Below are 16,031 nucleotides of genomic sequence, written 5' to 3'. Positions count from 1 at the left end.
TTTAGACATGGACCTCATCAAGCTAGTTTTATCAGAGACAGCACCAGTAGAGATAGAGAATGTCATGAAGGAGTTTGCTGATGTTTTTTCAGGAATAGGACTATTCCCAGGAGAATGTACCATTCACCTTGACCCAGATGCAACCCCTGTGGTCTACCCACCGAGAAAGATTCCCTTGCTCTCCGCGCCCGTCTGAAGAAAGAGTTGGAGAGCTTGGCGCAATCTGACATCGTCACCAAGGTTACAGAATCCACGGATTGGGTCAACGCGTTAGTGGTGGTGGAGAAACCATGCCCAGGCAAGCTCAGAGTATGTCTCAACCCAAGAGACTTGAACAAGGCTATCAAACACCCCCATTACCCGTTACCGACGCTAGATGGCATCACACACAAGCTAGCGGGCGCACGCTACTTCAGTGTCATGGACGCCAGATCAGGCTACTGGGCTATCAAGCTCACAGAAGAGTCATCTAAGCTCACAACGTTCAACGCACCGTTTGGAAGCTACAGGTTTTGTCATCTGCCTTTTGGGATTATCTCAGCCCAAGACGAGTTTCAGCGAAAGATCGACGAGGTGTACGAAGGCCTCGACGGAGTTGTGGCAATTGTGGACGACATCCTTGTCTATGGTCGAACCAAAGAGGAACACGACAGAAACCTCAGCGCGATGCTGCAAAGGTCCCACGAGAGAGGAGTCCGGCTCAACCCCGAGAAGAGCACAGTCTGCGCTACAGAGGTCAGCTACTTAGGACATCTTCTCACAGCGAATGGAATCAAGCCAGATCCGCAGAAGATCTCAGCCATAAAGGAAATGGAGCCACCAAAGAACCGCGCAGAGCTGGAAACAGTGCTTGGCATGGTTCTACTTAGCCAAGTTCGCACCCAGCCTCTCCAATGCTAATGTACCCCTGCGTCAGCTGCTAAAGCAGTCCAGTGAGTTCCTCTGGGACAAGCAACACAACATCGCTTTCCAGAAAGTGAAATATTTGGTCATGAGAGAACCAGGACCAATCCTTGCCTACTACGACCCCAACAAAGAGCTCAGACTCCAGGTGGATGTGTCGAAGTATGGACTAGGTGCAGTGCTACTGAAAGAAGGAAAACCCATCGGCTAAGCTTCCAAATCTCTCACAGACTGTGAAATCAACTACGCTCAAATCAAAAAGGAGCTGTACGCCATTCTGTTTGGATGTAAGCGTTTCCATCAGTATGTCTATGGACGACAAGTCATTGTGGAATCAGACCACAAGCCCTTCGAGTCAATCATGAGGAAACCGTTAGCCGCAGCCCCGCCAAGGCTACAGAGAATGATCCTTCAACTACAAAAATACGACTTCACAATCACTCACCGTCCAGGCAAAGACATCCCTGTCGCAGACACACTCTCCAGGAAGTTTCTTACCTACAAGGACAGCAGCCTCAGTGAAGGCATGGACATGCAGGTGCACACTGTGTACAGCAACTTACCAGTTAGTGACACAACACTGATGGAGATCCGAGCAGAAACAGAAAAAGACACACAACTCACACAGCTGAGGAAAGTCATACAGTCAGGATGGCCTGAGGAGAGGAGAAAATGCCCTCAGAGCGTCTCAGAGTTCTGGAACCATCGTGACGAACTATCACAGATCAACAGAATCATTTTCAAAGGAGAGAAAATCATCTCGTCTCGGAGAAGAGATTTTGACAAAAATCCATGCTGGACACATGGGCATGGAAAAGTGCAAACAGAGAGCATGGGACATTTTGCTTTGGCCCGGAATATGCAAACAAATAGAGGACATGGTTGGTAAATGCCCCACCTGTCTTGAACGATGCCCCTCAAACACCACAGAGCCTATGTTACCTCACCGTATCCCAGACCGACCCTGGCAGGTCATGGCAACCGATCTGTTCACCTGGAATAACGAGGACTACATCATAACAGTGGACTACTACAGCAGATACTTCGAACTCGACAAGCTTCACAGCACCACATCTGCAGCTGTGATACACAAGCTGAAAGCAGCCTTTGCCAGGCATGGCATTGTAGAGACTTTAATATCTGACTTTTTTTTACCTTTATTTAACTAGGCAAGTCAGTTAAGAACAAATTATTATTTACAATGACGGCCTACACCGGCCAAACCCGGACGACGCTGGGCCAATTGTGCGCCGCCCTATGGGACTCCCAATCACGGCCGGTTGTGATACAGCCTGGAATCGAACCAGGGAGTCTGTAGTGACGCCTCAAGCGCCACATTTGCTCCTGTTACAAATCAAATGAGTTTGAATCCTTCACAAAAGCATGGGAGTTCACACACGTCACCACAAGCCCACATTACCCTCAAAGTAATGGCCTTGCTGAAAAATCTGTGCAGATTGCTAAATCACTCATGGACAAAGCAAAATCAGACAAGAGAGACCCCTACCTCAGGCTCCTTGAATACCGCAACACTCTAGTTGACAACTTCAAATCACCAGCCCAGCAGTTGATGAGCCGCAGACTTCGCTCAATCCTTCCCAGCACCAACCAGCAGCTGCAACCTGAGGTCATCAGCTACAAGGAAATGCATGCAAAACGTGCACAGAGACAACAACACCCAAAGCGATACTACGACAGGTCAGCTAGACCACTGTCACCACTGAACGACGGAGAGTCAGTTAGAATCCAGGAGCATGGCTACTGGAAGCCAGCAGTTGTCATCCAACCAGCTGACACTGAACGTTCATATCACGTTCGCACCGCAGAAGGAGCGGTGTACCGCCGCAATCGTCGTCATCTACTGAACACAAAAGAACAACACACTGACGAGATGAACTGTTCCCCTGAAAGAGAACGGGATGGACTAAACACAGACACAACACAACATACACCATACTTACCTGCAACACCACAAGAACTGTTGACTGACACAGAATCATACTCAGCTTCATATCACACAAGGTCAGGAAGAGAGGTCAAGCCTAGAGCTGTCCTAGATCTGTGAAATGTCAAAGGGTGTAGGCGGATCGCTGCCCTGAAAGAGTTCCGGACTGTAAACTTGTTATTGAAAAGTTAACTTGAAATGCTTTGATTTTGTATTTGTTTGAAATGTTGAGATGTCATTGCTACAGTGAAAAGCTGAGTTGCTGAGAAATATTTGTTCTAAAAGTAACAGTATGCTAAATCATTGTTTCAGAGTCTGTTATGTTGATGCAGTCGGTGCAGTATAAATGGTTACTTACCTCGAGTTCAAACTACAGACCATGTATTCAAAAGAAACACAAAATCTGTAGAACATTTTTCATTTTTTTTAAGAAGGTGGGTGTAATATTCATATGTGTCAGCATACTGAATTGTAAATGGATGCATTCTACCGTCGTATCATACTGTGCTATGATTGGTTAAGACCACCCAGGTGGTGAGGTAATCTTCAAGATGATCATGGCCGGAGACACATGAACATGCCAGTTATAGCTAGCTAATAAAGAGCTACATTTATAAAGGTCATGCTGCATTTTATTATTTTGTACAAAGCATACAAAACAAGACATCAGTAAAATTAATTCTGCGAGAAATGGCTGTGGAAACGCCTTTATGCACAAATAATTATATAATAACCATCATATCGAAGTAAACTTGTAGTCATGCAATGATATGTAGTGTGGTCCTCCCACTACGACTAGGGAAACCATGCAGTTTATTAGACTACAGATTAAATAACTTAAAATGAACTTCACAGGGTGGTGAAAGTCCACGGTTATCTTGATGCTCCTTTCCGATAAATATCGAGGGTCTGATTCTCATGATGATCGATGCAAGACTGCCATTTGACAAATAAAATATTCTCGCTCTTTTCCATAATAATCTCATCATGTAGACTACCTGTATCTGCTAGCTATTGGCTAGAGTGCACGTACCAAGACCAGAGTAGGCACATTTGCTATTTAAAATAAATTGTACAATACATGATTCAACAAAGGCTATTTTGTTATTGGCTAAATCCAAATCACTATTTGACAGCATCCCTTTTGATTTGAACGGAACCAAAACCTTCAAGAGCTAAAGGTGCTCAAAGTTGACCTATTTTACATACCCCACCATACCATGAGCCATCCATATCTTCACCGGAAAAGATAAACGGTTGAGATTGATATAATTTAAAGCTTACAAACAGAATTGTCAAACTATTTTATAAGTTCTTGAAAAAAATGATTTTTTAAAATAAAAATGGTCCTTGTTTTACCTTAAACGTCAATTATCTAAATATGTGTAAACGCCGATGTTTTTCATATTCGCATATGGGTCATTCTTGGGCTGCGGTAATATGTTTTACAAATATATATATATATATATATATATATATATATATATTATTTTTTACTAGAATAAATACATTTTCTGAACACCCCACAACATTAAGGACATATTAGACCTTCAAGAAAACCTATTTTCCCACCTCAGGCATTAAAGCCCTTTTATTATTGTCAATTTTTGTCTGATATGGACAACATGTACAGTGGGGAGAACAAGTATTTGATACACTGCTGATTTTGCAGGTTTTCCTACTTACAAAGCATGTAGAGGTCTGTAATTATCATAGGTACACTTCAACTGTGAGAGACGGAATCTAAAACAAAAATCCAGAAAATCACATTGTATGATTTTTAAGTAATTCATTTGCATTTTATTGCATGACATAAGTATTTGATCACCTACCAACCAGTAAGAATTCCGGTTCTCACAGACCTGTTAGTTTTTCTTTAAGAAGCCCTCCTGTTCTCCACTCATTACCTGTATTAACTGCACCTGTTTGAACTCGTTACCTGTATAAAAGACACCTGTCCACACACTCAATCAAACAGACTCCAACCTCTCCACAATGGCCAAGACCAGAGAGCTGTGTAAGGACATTAGGGATAAAATTGTAGACCTGCACAAGGCTGGGATGGGCTACAGGAAAATAGGCAAGCAGCTTGGTGAGAAGGCAACAACTGTTGGCGCAATTTTTAGAAAATGGAAGAAGTTCAAGATGACGGTCAATCACCTTCGGTCTGGGGCTCCATGCAAGATCTCACCTCGTGGGGCATCAATGATCATGAGGAAGGTGAGGGATCAGCCCAGAACTATACGGCAGGACCTGGTCAATGACCTGAAGAGAGCTGGGACCACAGTCTCAAAGAAAACCATTAGTAACACACTATGCCGTCATGGATTAAAATCCTGCAGCGCACGCAAGGTCCCCCTGCTCAAGCCAGCGCATGTCCAGGCCCGTCTGAAGTTTGCCAATGACCATCTGGATGATCCAGAGGAGGAATGGGAGAAGGTAATGTGGTCTGATGAGACAAAAATATAGCTTTTTGGTCTAAACTCCACTCGCCGTGTTTGGAGGAAGAAGAAGGATGAGTATAACCCCAAGAACACCATCCCAACTGTGAAGCATGGAGGTGGAAACATCATTCTTTGGGGATGCTTTTCTGCAAAGGGGACAGGACGACTGCACCGTATTGAGGGGAGGATGGTTGGGGCCATGTATCGCGAGATCTCAGTAAGAGCATTGAAAATGGGTCGTGGCTGGGTCTTCCAGCATGACAATGACCCGAAACACGCAGCCAGGGCAACTAAGGAGTGAGAAGCATCTCAAGGTCCTGGAGTGGCCTAGCCAGTCTCCAGACCTGAACCCAATAGAAAATCTTTGGAGGGAGCTGAAAGTCCGTATTGCCCAGCGACAGCCCGAAACCTGAAGGATCTGGAGAAGGTCTATATGGAGGAGTGGGCCAAAATCCCTGCTGCAGTGTGTGCAAACCTGTTCAAGACCTACAAGAAACGTATGATCTCTGTAATTGCAAACAAAGGTTTCTGTACCAAATATTAAGTTCTGCTTTTCTGATGTATCAAATACTTATGTCATGCAATAAAATGCAAATTAATTACATAAAAATCATACAATGTGATTTTCTGGATTTTTATTTTAGATTCAGTCTCTCACAGTTGAAGTGTACCTATGATAAAAATTACAGACCTCTACATGCTTTGTAAGTAGGAAAACCTGCAAAATCGGCAGTGTATCAAATTCTTGTTCTCCCCACTGTATCTTCAACCCCGTTACAGACAATATGGAAGTTGTCTGAATATGATTATCAAAGAAACTTGTTATAAAATCAACATTTTACCTAATGCTCATGTGTCCCCCAAACCAATTAAATTATTATAAACATAAAATGTATGTAAAATCTCAGAATTGTGCTATATTAAACCCTGAAATAGACACATTATGTGTCAGCAGGCTCATCATTTAAATAAAAAAATGCTTTAAATTCAGAATTTAAAGATACATCTAATCTTCTTGGGATTGTCCTTAACATTTCAGACTGAGCTCAGAAAACATTAAATTCATATTTATTCATCTTTGCCATTTTATTTAACAAATATTGTCATGTGACGGGATTGAGACTACGGTGACAGGGATTTACCCCAAAACATTGCATTTCATTGTATGCAACCATGTAATAAGGACATTCGATATATTTAGAATAATCTGGGTTTTATTAACCAAACTGCAGTTAATATCGAAACAAATAAAAACACATCAGGCATTAGGGTAATGAATAACATTCGACTGGTTTCATCAAAAAAGTTCAATGTGTCATCAAACTGTAGGAACATTTTCCAAGGGCATTTAGAATGCTAGAACAGCTGTAACTACAGCACTAATGTCAGCATGACTATCCTTCTTCTCAGGAGCACCATATTCATTCATTCATTCATTCATTCATGGTTTTCTTCCTGAGAGTCTGGCCCACACATCTCTCTCAACCTCTACGTGGCGGGATGTCACACGCTGTGGGGGTGGAATCATCTCAAGGACTTCATCAAACTGATACCAGTGGATGTCGTCTCAAGAAGGCCAGAAAAATCTGTTTGGTCCTACACGATGCATACATTTCACTTGTACACTCATTTCATCCATGCCGAGGATGATGCCTGGATAAAGGTCATCATCATATTCCACTACACATCACTGCCCAAGAAGACCTGGATATCCCCACTGAATTTTGTCCACAGGTTGTGGATTTTCCTCATTGGCTGGCTGTTCTGGAGCTGCCAAGACCTTCTGCCTGAAACTGAAGTGTTGTGTGTTAAAGGATGTACAGTTTAGGTCCTTCTTTGTTGAACAAAAGCAGCTGACATCACGAGACATCAGCTCACCAGGAGCAACAGTGATGACCTGGTGTATTCTCATGGTGGAGGGCACCGCTTTTATCAGGTACTGATATCACTGCCCTTAGCCACCAACCTGTCTGCTGTTCTCTTCAACGTTCCTCCCACACCATCAGGAGCCCCTTTTCCATGGCTTGACTCAAAAAAGATCCATGTACCAGCTTTGAATCCACGTTTGTGTAATTCTGTTGTGAAAAGCAGGAATGCCTCTCTGCTTATACTGTGTGCAAGGCTCATCACTAAAAAAGTGCAATACAGACACTTGTGGATGTGTGGCCTGAAGGTAGTCTAGCACTGGATTGAGGTGTTTCCATATAGCAGGAGGGCCTTTGTGCCTAGAGGGGGGGGATAGTTGTGAAGCATATAGGATCCTGTTGGCCAACATCCAGTACCTCAGTATGTAGAGTGGCCTGCTAGTGTGAGGCCCCAAAGTGAACAGCTTGGATCTCCGATGTGTATTTGCAGACATACACTACCTTTCAACAGTTTGGGGTCACTTAGAAATGTCCTTGTTTTCGAAAGAAAAGCAATTTTTTTGTCCATTAAAATAACATCAAATTGATCAGAAATACAGTGTAGACATTGTTAATGTTGTCAATGGCTATTGTAGCTGGAAACGGCTGATTTTTAATGGAATATCTACATAGGCGTACAGAGGCCCATTATCAGCAACCATCAGTCCTGTGTTCCAATGGCACGTTGTGTTTGCTAATCCAAGTTTATCATTTTAAAAGGTTAATTGATCATTAGAAAACCCTTTTGCAATTATGTTAGCACAGCTGAAAACTGTTGTGCTGATTAAAGAAGCAATAAAACTGGCCTTCTTGAGACTAGTTGAGTATCTGGAGCATCAGCAATTGTGGGTTACAGGCTCAAAATGGCCAGAAACAAAGAACTTCCTTCTGAAACGCGTCAGTCTATTCTTGTTCTGAGAAATGAAGGCTATTCCATGCGAGAAATTGCCACGAAACTGAAGATCTCGTACAACGCTGTGTACTACTCCCTTCACAGAACAGCGCAAACTGTCTCTAACCAGAATAGAAAGAGGAGTGGGAGGCCCCAGTGCACAACTGAGCAAGAGGACAAATACATTAGAGTGTCTAGTTTGAGAAACAGACGCCTCACAGGTCCTCAACAGGCAGCTTCATTTAATAGTACCCGCAAAACACCAGTCTCAACGTCAACAGTGAAGAGGCGACTGCGGGATGCTGACCTTCTAGGCAGAGTTGCAAAGAAAAAGCCATATCTCAGACTGGCCAATAAAAATAAAAGATTAAGATGGGCAAAAGAACACAGACACTGGACAGAGGAAGATTGGAAAAAGGTGTTATGGACAGACAAATCGAAGTTTGAGGTGTTTGGATCACAAAGAGAACATTTGTGAGACGCAGACCAAATGAAAAGATGCTGGAGGAGTGCTTGATGCCATCTGTCAAGCATGGTGGAGGCAATGTGATGGTCTGGGGGTGCTTTGGTGGTGGTAAAGTGGGATATTTGTACAGGGTAAAAGGGATCTTGAAGAAGGAAGGCTATCACTCCATTTTGCCATGCCATTCCCTGTGGACGGCACTTGATTGGAGCCAATTTGGCTACAACAGGACAATGACCCAAAGCACAGCTCCAAACTATGCAATAACTATTTAGGGAAGAAGCAGTCAGCTGGTATTCTGTCTATGATGGAGTGGCCAGCACAGTCACCGGATCTCAACCCTATTGAGCTGTTGTGGGAGCAGCTTGACCGTATGGTACGTAAGAAGTGCCCATCAAGCCAATCCAACTTGTGGGAGGTGCTTCAGGAAGCATGGGGTGAAATCTCTCCAGATTACCTCAACAAATTGACAACTAGAATGCCTAAGGTCTGCAAGGCGGTAATTGCTTCAAATGGAGGATTATTTGACGAAAGCAAAGTTTGAAGGACACAATTATTATTTATATTAAAAATCATTATTTCTAACCTTTTCAATGACTACATTTCCTATGCATTTTGCGAAATGTCCTATTCAAACTCATTTCATGTATGTTTTCATGGAAAACAAGGGCATTTCTAAGTGACCCCAAACTTTTGAACGGTAGTGTAGTTCTCTGAAAAGTCACATGGATCAAGGCCTCCTTGATATTCATAATTAAAGTAAATAACTCAACCCTGTCACAGGTTTACAACCCCGTTACAATGAAACGTGACGGGTTTGAGTGTGACGGAGTTGAGTTATTTGGCTCAAAATGGGCTCTGCTCCTCATGTGGTGAAGGACAGGAGACAACATGGTGTGCATGACATTAATAGATTGTATATTTTATAGGTTAAAGTATAATTTTGATAAGTACTAGTTTTCCATCATAATTTCATGTAACGGGGTTGAGTTGGTCAGCTCGACAATTCCCACCTGACAAAATTAAAAATTAAAAATAAAGATATCAAATAATGTGATTTCTTGCCTGTTTCTGTACCATGCAGTTGCAAATTGAATGATGTCACTTCCTGTTAATGATGGCACATAAGGGTGGACTGAACATTGGCAGAGTTTGGTTGGCGTGATGGGGTTGAGTGTAGACTGAGGGACAGAGCTAAATTGTGTGTTTTTAATCAATAATCATGCATTTATTTGATAAAAATACTTTCTCAACAAAATAACAAATATATGTTTGCATTAATGGCAAAAGTTATTAATTATGTGCACATTTTAATATTAAGGGAGACATGACACAATTCTTAGTGTCAGTTAAAAAATAAGATTTTTTAAATAATAACGTTTAAATTAATGCTATAGTTATTTCAATTCATTATACTGGACATTTAAATTTATATACAAAATATTTTAAAATTTCATTTTGGTGACCCAATACTTGCAAAATAATATAAAAAGTCAGAGGGACTGAAATATTACCAGAGCACAAGAATGAACCATATGTTGTAGCTTAGACCCTATTTTACATAGGGTCTGCACGACACAAAAACAACAACATGCATGGTCTTGTGTCTCTACTGAATACAGGGTGGGTGTCATGTTTTTTCTGATAAATGTACTAAAATGAGAATCAAATGGAAATCTGAACTTTCAAATGGTACCACAAAGATGGTTGGAGGTCCATACATATTTATTTTTTTACTTGAATGGGAAAATCTGTAGTTTTAAAGTATACTGTCAATCCTCCATAGGAAACCTATTGAAATCATAAAAGTAAAGATCAAAGAATAGAAATGAGCATTTAAAATGGAATTCGACAGTGGGTGTACCGGCGGCCATCTTTGTGTTAGTAATTAGAAGTAAAAATTTCAATTCAATTTTCATTCAATGGTTTAGGGTAGGCCTACCAGCTAAATTGCCGTGGTTTGAAGGAATGTCTTTTCTATGAGTTTTATTTCTATGATTGAAATGGCACGCACCCTGTATTCAAGAGCATGTTGTGTCAACTGATAGCGGGCACAACACAAAGGAGTGACTGAGGAGTGTTTTTCTCTGTTCTGCTGACGCTCACACAGAAGTAATAAAGGCCTAGTTCAATACTTTTGTGTGGGGAAAAAATGGCTTCATTTTATATACACTACCGTTCAAATGTTTGGGGTCACTTTGAAATGTCCTTGTTTTCCATGAAAACATACATGAAATGAGTTTGAATAGGACATATAGCAAAATGAATAGGAAATGTAGTCATTGGCAAGGTTAGAAATAATGATTTTTAATATAAATAATAATTGTGTCCTTCAAACTTTGCTTTCGTCAAAGAATCCTCCATTTGCAGCAATTACAGCATTGCAGACCTTTGGCATTCTAGTTGTCAATTTGTTGAGGTAATCTGAAGAGATGTCACCCCATGCTTCCTGAAGCACCTCCCACATGCTGGATTGGCTTGATGGGCACTTCTTATGTACCATACGGTCAAGCTGCTCCCACAACAGCTCAATAGGGTTGAGGTCCGGTGACTGTGCTGGCCACTCCATTATAGACAGAATACCAGCTGACTGCTTCTTCCCTAAATAGTTATTGCATAGTTTGGAGCTGTGCTTTGGTTCATTGTCCTGTTGTAGGAGGAAATTGACTCCAATCAAGCGCTGTCCACAGGGTATGGCATGGCGCCGCAAAATGGAGTGATAGCCTTCCTTCTTCAAGATCCCTTTTACCCTGTACAAATATCCCACTTTACCACCACCAAACACCCCCAGACCATCACATTGCCTCCACCATGCTTGACAGATGGCATCAAGCACTCCTCCAGCATCTTTTCATTTGGTCTGCGTCTCACAAATATTCTTCTTTGTGATCCGAACACTCAAACTTCAATTTGTCTGTCCATAACACTTTTTTCCAATCTTCCTCTGTCCAGTGTCTGTGTTCTTTTGCCCATCTTAATATTTAATTTTTATTGGCCAGTCTGAGATATGGCTTTTTCTTTGCAACTCTGCCTAGAAGGTCAGCATCCCAGAGTCGCCTCTTCACTGTTGACGTTGAGACTGGTGTTTTGCGGGTACTATTTAATGAAGCTGCCAGTTGAGGACCTGTGAGGCGTCTGTTTCTCACACTAGACACTAATGTATTTGTCCTCTTGCTCAGTTGTGCACTGGGGCCTCCCACTCCTCTTTCTATTCTGGTTAGAGACAGTTTGCGCTGTTCTGTGAAGGGAGTAGTACACAGCGTTGTACGAGATCTTCAGTTTCTTGGCAATTTCTCGCATGGAATAGCCTTCATTTCTCAGAACAAGAATAGACTGATGCGTTTCAGAAGGAAGTTCTTTGTGTCTGGCCATTTTGAGCCTGTAATCGAACCCACAATTGCTGATGCTCCAGATACTCAACTAGTCTCAAGAAGGCCAGTTTTATTGCTTCTTTAATCAGCACAACAGTTTTCAGCTGTGCTAACATCATTGCAAAAGGGTTTTCTAATGATCAATTAGCCTTTTAAAATGATAAACTTGGATTAGCAAACACAACGTGCCATTGGAACACAGGACTGATTGTTGCTAATAATGGGCCTCTGTACGCCTATGTAGATATTCCATTAAATATCAGCCGTTTCCAGCTACAATAGCCATTGAAAACATTAACAATGTCTACACTGTATTTCTGATCAATTTGATGTTATTTTAATGGGCAAAAAAATTGCTTTTCTTTCGAAAAAAATGACATTTCTAAGTGACCCCAAACTTTTGAAAAGTAGTGTATATACACATACATACAAAAATACACACACACACACACACACACACTATATATACAATGCCTTCGGAAGTATTCAGACTCCTTGACCTTTTCCACATATTGTTACATTACAGCCTTATTCTAAAATGTATTCAATTGTTTTTCCCCCTCATCAATCTACACACAATACCCCATAATGACAAAGCAAAAACAGCTATTTAGAATATTTGTCTAATTTATATTTTAAAATAAACTGAAATATCACATTTAAATAAGTATTCAGACCCTTTACTCAGTACTTTATTGAAGCACCTTTGTCAGCAATTACAGCCTTGAGTCTTCTTGGGTATGACGCTACAAGCTTGGCACACCTGTATTTCGAGAGTTTCTCCCATTCTTCTCTACAGATCCTCTCAAGCTCTGTCAGGTTGGATGGGGAGCATCACTGCACAGCTATTTTCAGGTCTCTCCAGAGATGTTTGATCGGGTTCAAGTCCGGGCTCTGGCTGGGCCACTCAAGGACATTCAGAGACTTGTCCCGAAGCCACTCCTGCATTGTCTTGGCTATGTGCTTAGGGTCGTTGTACTGTTGGAAGGTGAACCGTCGACCCAGTCTGAGGTCCTGAGCACTCTGGAGCAGGTTTTCATCAAGGATCTGTCTGTACTTTGCTTCGTTCATCTTTTGCTCGATCCTGGCTAGTCTTCCAGTCCCTGCCGCTAAAAAACATCCCCACAGTATGATGCTGCCACCACCACACTTCACCGTAGGGATGGTGCCAGGTTTCCTCCAGACGTGACGCTTGGCATTCAGGCCAAAGAGTTCAATCTTGGTTTCATCAGACCAGAGAATCTTGTTTCTCATGGTCAGAGTCCTTTAGATGCCTTTTGGCAAACTCCAAGCGGGCTGTCATGTGCCTTTTAATAAGGAGTGGCTTCCGTCTGGCCACTCTACCATAAAGGCCTGATTGATGGAGTGCTGCAGAGATGGTTGTCCTTCTGGAAGTTTCTCCCATCTCAACAGAGGAACTCCGAAGGTCTTTCAGAGTGACCATCGGGTTCTTGGTCACTTCCCTGACCAAGGCCCTTCTGGGTTCTTGGTCACCTCCCTGACCAAGGCCCTTCTCCACCGATTGCTCAGTTTGGCCGGGCGGCTAGCTCTAGGAAGTGTCTTGGTGGTTCCAAACTTCTTCCATTTAAGAATGATGGAGGCCACTGTGTTCTTGGGGAACATTAATGCTGCAGAAATGTTTTGGTACCCTTCCCCAGATCTGAGCCTTGACACAATCCGGTCTCGGAGCTCTACGGACAATTCCTTCGACCTCATGGCTTGGCTTTTGCGCTGATGTGCACTCTCAACAACCTTATATTAGACAGGTGTTAGACAGGTGTCCAATCAAGTTGTAGAAATATCTCAAGGATGATCAATGGAAACAGGATGCACCTGAGCTCAATTTCGAGTCTCATAGCTAAGGGTCTGAATACTTACGTAAATAAGTATTGCAGCAGAGGTAACTCTGGGTCTTCCTTTCCTGTGGCTGTCCTCATGCGAGCCAGTTTCATCATAGAGCTTGATGGTTTTTGCGACTGCACTTGAAGAAACTTTCAGTAAAGTAATGATGGAATGTCGTTTCTCTTTGCTTATTTGAGCTGTTCTTGCCATAATATGGACTTGGTCTTTTACCAAATAGGGCTATCTTCTGTATACCACCCCTACCTTGTCACAACACAACTGATTGGCTCAAACGCATTAAGAAGGAAAGAAATTCCACAAATTAACTTTTAACAAGGCACACCTGTTAATTGAAATGCATTCCAGGTGACTACCTCATGAAACTGGTTGAGAGAATGCCAAGAGTGTGCAAAGCTGTCATCAAGGCAAAGGGTGGCTACTTTGAAGAATCTTAAACAAATCAAAATATATTTTATATTTAACACTTTTTTGGTTATTACGTGATCCCATATGTGTTATTTCATAGTTTTGATGTCTTCACTATTATTCTACAATGTAGAAAATAGTAACAATAAAGAAAAACCCTGGAATGAGTAGGTGTGTCCAAACTTTTGACTGGAACTGTATTCTCCAGACTTGCCCAGAGAGAATTGTTGATATGTTGTCAATTTTTTATTCTAGATCATATTTCCTTAGGAAAAATGCGCCAAAAATGCATTTTAATTACATGTCTTTAGTATTTTACAGACAGAAAGATTAATAAAGTATTTATCCACAATCTGCTGTGCACAAGTCCTGGAGTGTCTTAACAAAATAAAACCAAAATATTTAGGCTGACTTCATCAAGTGTCCAGAAACATTGATTTGCGCAATGTGCAATTTGCTCGATTTTGGGAAGATGACATCCCTCATTGCCGTCTTGAGGTTTGTTACCACACCGACATAGGAAATACCATCACAACATGACAGGCAGGAGTATTTTACAATATCTGTATTCATTTAGGCATCAGACAAGTATCAGACTCAATAAATTGTCCATCAAGGCATTAAAGAACATCACAATGTTGTTTATCTGATCGAAGAAAAAACAACAAATAATGAGAGAAATAGAGGGAAAAGGCTTTCTCTTACCATTTTTCTGAGACAGATAGAGCTCGGCGCAGGCCAATAAAAATATAAGTTTCAACCAATGTAGCTTGAAACTCATGTTAACTTCCACAAAGCTTTCCAGCAATAATCTACCTGCGATGTATTTAGTGTTGAATGCTGATTCAAGCGTTTGTGTATTCCTTTTGTCTGTGCAACTTTGAAGTCAACTCTAGCAGCAGATTCGACCCGCTTGTTTATAGCTGCACTAGGGTTAGACAGGCTTCCTGTGTAGATTAAGAATAAACAGAGCCGGTGCAAAATATGTTTCGGAAAACGTACCTCAATCCAGGGATGAGAAATGCGCTGCACTCCGAATTGTCCCATTGTATTTTTCCATTAAGGCTTCAAATTAGAATTTGGGGAAGGTATAAACTGATCCTAGAGCTGTGCCTATAAGGGCAACTTCACTACCACTTGAAGACAAACGGATGTGCAAATGTGCCTCCTTGACAAGCATAAGAAAATGACTGCTGAACACTGTAATAGAGTAGGCCTGCCAGCATGTGTAGTAGGTAGGCTAGTAAATAGTGGGATAAGGTGGAAAAGTCGTACCATATACAAAAACACTACTGTAATAGGACGTTTCGGTACAATTATATAAATGCCAACAGATAAATGTGGTCCTCTGTAGCTCAATTGGTAGAGCATGGCGCTTGTAACGCCAGGGTAGTGGGTTCGATCCCCGGGACATATGCACACAGTCCATACGTTAAAATGTATGCACACATGACTGTAAGTCTCTTTGGATAAGAGCGTCTGGTAAATGGCATATTATAATTCCTTTATTCGACATGGTGGGATCTTTTTGTGTTGGTAAAATTAATTATGTGAGAAATGGTGGCGGAAACGTCTTTATGCACAAATATTGATATAATAACCATTTTTTAATTTTTATTTTTATCATTTAGCAGACGCTCTTATCCAGAGCGACTTACATGAGCAATTAGGGTTAAGTGCCTTGCTCAAGGGCACATGGACAGATTTTTCACCTAGTCGGCTCGGGGATTAGAACCAGCGACCTTTCGGTTACTGGCACAACGCTCTTAACCACTAAGCTACCTGCCGCCCTATCGAAGTAAATTTGGAGTCACGCGATGATATGTAGTTTGGTCCTCCCA

General features: G+C 41.7%; 1 pseudogene; it reads right to left on the bottom strand.

Annotated features, from left to right (window-relative positions):
- Positions 1 to 15,075, bottom strand: part of LOC121582638 — a 28,543-nt pseudogene extending 13,468 nt beyond the window's left edge.
- Between the last annotated feature and the right edge of the window lie 956 nt (positions 15,076 to 16,031).

This window comes from Coregonus clupeaformis, chromosome 15 (assembly GCF_020615455.1).
Source record: "Coregonus clupeaformis isolate EN_2021a chromosome 15, ASM2061545v1, whole genome shotgun sequence".
NCBI classification, from domain to species: Eukaryota; Metazoa; Chordata; class Actinopteri; order Salmoniformes; family Salmonidae; genus Coregonus; species Coregonus clupeaformis.
Note: the sequence above shows the minus strand (reverse complement) of the source record. Positions and strands in the feature narration are given on the sequence as shown.